This window comes from Corvus kubaryi, unplaced genomic scaffold (genome assembly GCF_017639235.1).
Source record: "Corvus kubaryi isolate FWS band 111438036 unplaced genomic scaffold, C.kubaryi_AGA036_p1.0 74, whole genome shotgun sequence".
NCBI classification, from domain to species: domain Eukaryota; kingdom Metazoa; phylum Chordata; class Aves; order Passeriformes; family Corvidae; genus Corvus; species Corvus kubaryi.
Window position 1 is genome coordinate 14,565,524 of NW_024582061.1, and position 6,000 is coordinate 14,571,523.

The window sequence follows — 6,000 nt, forward strand, 5'->3', positions numbered from 1 at the left end:
TATTTTTAAATTAGTGAAGAGGAATGGCACAGGTGACAAGAATCAGCCTGAGAGCCTAGCCCCACTAAACACTGCAGCTGGAGCAGAGAGAGTTTATGGGTACACCTCCAGGAGTGAGCAGGCAGGCTGGTTACCCTTTTAAGGTAGAGATGGAGCTCTTTTCTAGACTGATCAGATAGTGTTGCTGCCCATCTTAGATGAGGGGCAGAAAATGTTTTGCTTTTTGGGTTCAACTGTCCTGTTACTCTTCTGTGTTTCAGATAAAGTGTTTTCCAATTTTGTGCTGATGTGGCTGGTGCACTCACTGGTACAGAGCTTCCTGGAAGCCTGAGCAGCTTCATCAGGTCTCCATGTCCCATGAGAGCTTCCAGAGAGGGAGCTTCCAACTGCTGCCTAAATTGTTGGTCTCTCCCATGTCCTGGGTTAAGCTGCAGATATGTCAAGTGATGAGTGTGGGTTTTCTCCAGCCATGTGACAATGAATAAACCCTGCCTGTGTGATTCAGATCATGCAGATGCTGTGTGATCTGAGCGAGGATGCAGGGGCTGATGCGTAGGTTGGAAGAAAGTGGAAGAACCTGCAAACTGGTGTCCTCCTTATCAGGCAGGGAGATTGGTTCTGGTTAAAACACAGTGTTTGTTTCCTCCAGCAGGGGTTTTCTGTGTCATACTGCCTGTGCCCTGAAGTTTGATTAAGGAGACATAAGTGATTCAGGTTTCACAGCATTCTGTTTGATTTCAGCAGTGTGGGCCAGGCGAGAAAGATGGGGTGGGTCGTCCTGACTAAGTCCTACAAGATTCAGATCTAGCAAGGAAATGACAAGGAAGGCAGTGAAATTATCTTAATTGTGGAGTTTAAAGATTCCCTGGTGATTTTTTGGCAGCTGTACTCAATCGTCCCCTGAAGCAGCAGACACACTTCTGAGCGGGGTGTGGAAACGGCGCTGCTGCCTGGTTGTGATGAGCACTCCTTGCTGTGGAGGGCCAAGTGCTACTTGGTTGTGGGGAAGGTGCTTTGGGAAGCAGGGGACATCTGCCTGCTCATAGGCAGAGGGTGTGATACAGCACGATAGCGTGGCTCACTGCCATTGGACCCAAGTTCTATTACTGCAGATAATTACAGGTGTTTCAAGTTTGTCAGTGTGCTTTTTCCAGAACTGTGTGTCTTAGCACATTTCAAAAGAAGCAAGAAACCCACAATAAGCATGCTAATTAGCAAGCTGAAGTGATGAGAGACACCAAAGAGATGCTGGAGGAAAAAAAATGCCACAAATGGTTGACAGGATTGCGCATTTCGGCTCTCAGCCAGATTCAGACCCTGCAGTCAGACTCCTGGCTTAGTGGGGGGGGGGGGCATTTCCAGCCTTTGAAGTCACATTTTCTGCTGACACCTTTGTATGGTGAAGATGGCCCCGCACTGCAATCCCTGATGTGCAGAATGGGATGCAGATGGGACAGCACAAGTCACTGCTGTGACAGAACAGAACAGTGACAGCCTGCAAGCCCTGAGGTGGGCAGGGACTGGCCGGGGACACAGCACCCCGGGTATAGCTGTGGCTCTGGGTGCTGCTGGCTGCCCTTTGTCACCCTTGCTTTGAGCAAAGATGCCCTTGGTCAAGCCAGGTCCGGCACACACCCTGCACAGCAGCTCCCGGTTGGAAACCTGACCGCTGGGAATGCCAGGAGGCTGCTAGGACTGTTCCTGGCTGAAGGAAGTGGCACCTCACTTCAGAAATGAATCACTGTCTTCTCTTTCAAATTCCTATAAACCACTTAAAATCCATCCTTCTTTGCCTTCTTTTTCTGGGCTCTCTCCCAAGTGATTTCTCCAAATTTCCATGAAAATTAACTCAGAGCATAATGAAAACAGAATTAAAAAATACATCCCATCTTTTTTCTTGATGACCTCAGCTTTTTTAAGGTGAGGGTGTAATGATGGATGAGTGGGGAAGTTCATTTCCATTTTAATTTCAAACTTCAGTGGAGTGGGTCACCTGCTTCATTCTCTGAGTGAGGCGTCGTGCTGAAAGCTGTTACCTCTAGGCTTGGCTGCATTAAAAGTGCATTACATTAACTTCAAATCTTTTCACATTGTATTTAAACTCTAGGTGTGCCTACTGGGTGGATTTTCAAAGGCTACTGTTAGCCCAGCAAAGCCAATCTGTCTCGGGAAGCTGCCCCTGTTGCCTAAGATGAAAGAAGCTGTACAAAATTCTCTTTAAAATGGTAGAAATCAAGGTCCTGGCTTGGACTGAGTGAAAGAGGATCCTTCTTAGTGTGTCTTTTCAGTGGGATGAATACTGGAGAGGTAGAGGGGATTGTTTGGGTCAAACTGAAGTAGAAAGTTTTACATATATTTTTCTCAAAATAAAATTGAAAACCTGAAAGAAAAGATGATTCAGGTCATCCTGAGGCCTTTTTGCTCAGACCAAGAGAAAACACTTCACCATTGTCTTGTGAATCTTCTGCAAATCTTTTTTTTTTTTTTTTAATACAAAATTGCCAGTCAGCTATCAAAACCCACTGTTTTGAAATCTAGTAATTGGAATGCTGTTGGAAAGTCTGAAGTCAGTCTGAAAATCTTTGATGTGATTTAGGCTTTTCCAAAATGGAACATCTCATTTTGCACATGTCTGAGTGACATTGCATGGCATTTTCAAAATTCCTCCTTCTCTTCACAACTTTTTTTTTTTCCAGCCAAAATTATTTGTTGATTTTGACACAGTTTTGCAAGTAGTTCCATTTAGTGCTTGTCAAAACATTTTCCAGATGATCTAGCTGTGCTGGGGTGAGAGGCCAGGAGGAGGCGTGGGATGCAGCAAGGGCTGTGTGAGGAAGGAACAGAGGGCAGAGGTGGGAATGGTTGAGCAGGGGCACAGCTGGTTTTCACCACCATCTTCATTGTGGATGCTTAAATTCAGTAAATGGGGTGTCACAGCCAGGGCACCACTCAGGGAAGAAGAACTGGGAGGAAAACTGGAGTGCGGAAGGCTCCAGGAGAAAAACTAAGGGGAAAGAGAGAAAGAGTTAATTGGAACAGCTGAAATAAAACATGAATGTGTTCTCTGGTGACAGTAAAGCCTCACTAATTCATCACAGCTCAGCAAGGAACTGAACGCAACGAAAGTGATATAAAGCAGACCCAGAGTCTATGCAGATGGGCATGCAGAGGGTTAAGCTCAGCCAGCTGGGCAGTACGTCTTTGAGCTGGCCCAAACAGGAATGGGGAGCGGGTGAAGTCCCAAATGCTGGCTCACATTTTTTGCCCATTAGACTGCCAGCATTACTGCTGTGAGCTCTCAGTCTCACTTGCAATAAAACAGGCTGTGTTTGCATTCCTATCCCTATGGTGGCTACAGAAGCCAAGCCCCTCAGTGCCCAGACACACCCTGGAGCGGGAGATGTGCTGCGGACTCTCTGTGGTTCCAGGTGACCAACGCAGGGAAAGCACAGACAATACCCCTCAAATTCACTTCTGCCCTTGGATAACACCATGCCTGTTGAAGGCAAAGCCTCTGTGTTCAGACACTGGCTGGGTTTCTTCACAGCCCAGGGTTTGATCCAGCTCCCCATGGCCATGCCAAGCCCAAGGCATGCAGCAGAGCTGAGCTGTGAAAGACAACGGGGGCTGCCTCTGCGGGCAGCAAGGGAAAACTGACACAGACGCACACTAAAGCATAAAGATCAGGAAATCTAGGAAAGGGTTTCCGGAAACAACGTTTTAAAAACTTGCAGTCAGTTTCCCCCCCTTCCCTTGTTCAGTGATGTCCTGGTGATAGGAGCAGAGGGCCAGTTTAGCGCTATAGGGATGTAACCAAACTGTGCATTCTACTCCCCTCTAGGTCATTTCTGATAAACTGTTAATGATGGGTGGTTTGCAGGAGCCGCCCAGTGCACACCTGACACCTCAGGCTACAAATTGGGTGTTAAATGAGATAAGGAAAAAGAGGCAAGCTCTGCAAGGCAGGGTAATGTTTCTTTTCCTTCACAAATGACTCAGCTGTGATAACTCCCTCCGGTGAAGCACCAGCACAGTTACACCCACCCTGAGGGGATCATCTCTTCTAATGGGCCATAATGGACTCAATGGCACCAGCAGAATAGACAGCTGCAAGGACTTAGACCATGAGGGACTCCCAAAGCACCCCATGACTCACAGGATTACATCATTCCAGCGTAAAATTCCCTGCCCTGGAGGAGGTACTGAGCATTCCCCACCTGAACCTGAGCGTATATAATCTTGGGATTTGGAGACCTAGGACACCACCTCTCAATGGATCCAGAAAACCAGAATTTCCACAGGATCATTGTCTTCAGCAGGACTGCAACCACCTGGATGAAAATAGTGCCAGGTTGTACTCTGACTTTGTGGGTTTAAGCCAGTTTTTCTCTGTATTGTTGCATTTATTGTAATCTCTCTAGTAAATTATAACTCTGACCTGAAATCTCTCTTAAGGTAACTGAGTGGGGTTCGTTTCTCCTGCTGGTTCACTTTCAAACCAGAACAAATGGCCATCCATCCCTCTATGCTGCTCAGGGACAGAAGCATCTGCTGGGGTACACAGCACTGAGATGCCAGAGCAGTTTGAGCCAAGCAGGTCTTCAGGGCTCATGGGGAACTGTTCTCTCTCCTATTATTTACTTCTTGGGCTGGCTTCCATGGTAAACTACTATATCTCTTTATGTCTGTGTTTTTCTGTGATATTTAAGGAGAAGAGACATCCATGGGAAAGAGTACTCACCCACAGGGCTGGGGGAAGCCCATATATTTTAGATATTCCTCAAGGATACAGAAAATATCCAGGGATAAAGGAAGCCTGGTAGCTTTGTGTTTTGCAAGCAGTGGTGGGGGGAGGTACAACAATAGAGGCTGGTGATTAAAATGTGAAACTCAAATTGCCTTGCTCTTCCTTGTGTCAGGCCAGGTATCCCATACCTTGTGTGTAGGACATAATACTCTAGCTATTTCCTTCCCCAAAGCCCTCCAGGCCCAGATGGAGCTGGGTGTCCTGGGTGTCTTTTGATCCATGGTGCCTGGGTGGGAGAGGCCCTGCAGTACCACACTGCCACAGGACATACACCAGCCTCCACAGCTGCTGCTTCCCTCTGCAGCCCTTTCCCCATCCTCCCTGATATGCTGGATATGTCTGTCATCACATAACGGGATCTCTCAAGCATTACACAGGAGGATGCTTGAGAGATCTGGGCAAGGAAGATAGGGGGTTTTTAGAGGAAGGAGGGGGAACAAGTAGTACTCATCTCTCTAGAGCTAAGCAAAGAGAGATATTGCAAGCTCTAGTTTCTTCTCTGCACAGAGGAATAATTGTGTAGATTCTCAGCTAGAATAACTCAGCATTGCTGCACAGCCAAATAAGCATCTGTCAGCACACACAGCGAGTTGTTCTCATGCTATCCCCTCTGTCAGTAAACTGAGATCTTCCTTCTCAGCTCAACATGAGATCAAAATCCTTAAATACCCTGATGGTACCGTTGGTCCAGTTGCTCTCTCTGGCTTTGGCTGTGTCCTATATACTCTGCCTTTAGTTCCCTGTTTCTCATGGGTCCCCTTTTGTTTTACGAATGCTTTTCCAGTGAAAACAGCGAAACAGGTAGAGAGCTCTTGGGTGTGCTCAGAAAGGCAGAATGACTCCGCAGTGAGGGCCACGCCATTTTCAAGTCTTTGCTCTAGGCTCCCCAGGCTTCTAAGCCATGAAAATAGGGGTTAATAAAATAAGTGTCTAAACTCCCCTAGCTTTGAATCTATGAAAAATATTTCCTGTAAAAATACCTAGAAAAACTAGAAACACAAAAGTCCAGTTCTAGGAAATGTCAGAGTCTCACCATCTTCATGCAGTTTCCACTTCATCCTAAGTTTAAGTATGGTTCTGCCCTGCCTGAGTGGTGCAGGCAGAGGGAGGAGGCTCCCTCGAGCAACAGCTGGAATGAGGAGTCAGGCTGAGCAGAGGTTGGTGTTGTACAAGGCTGATCTCTTAAGCAGTAG

General features: G+C 46.9%; 1 protein-coding gene across 1 annotated transcript in view; it reads left to right on the top strand.

Moving 5' to 3' along the window:
• MCM5 (minichromosome maintenance complex component 5) overlaps nucleotides 1-5,004 on the top strand; it is a 32,752-nt gene extending 27,748 nt beyond the window's left edge. The window contains exon 20 of the transcript XR_006020012.1: nucleotides 4,994-5,004. The gene's annotated coding sequence lies outside the window, so the exon portion shown is untranslated. The remainder of the gene's footprint in view (nucleotides 1-4,993) is intronic.
• The last annotated feature ends 996 nt before the right edge of the window (nucleotides 5,005-6,000 follow it).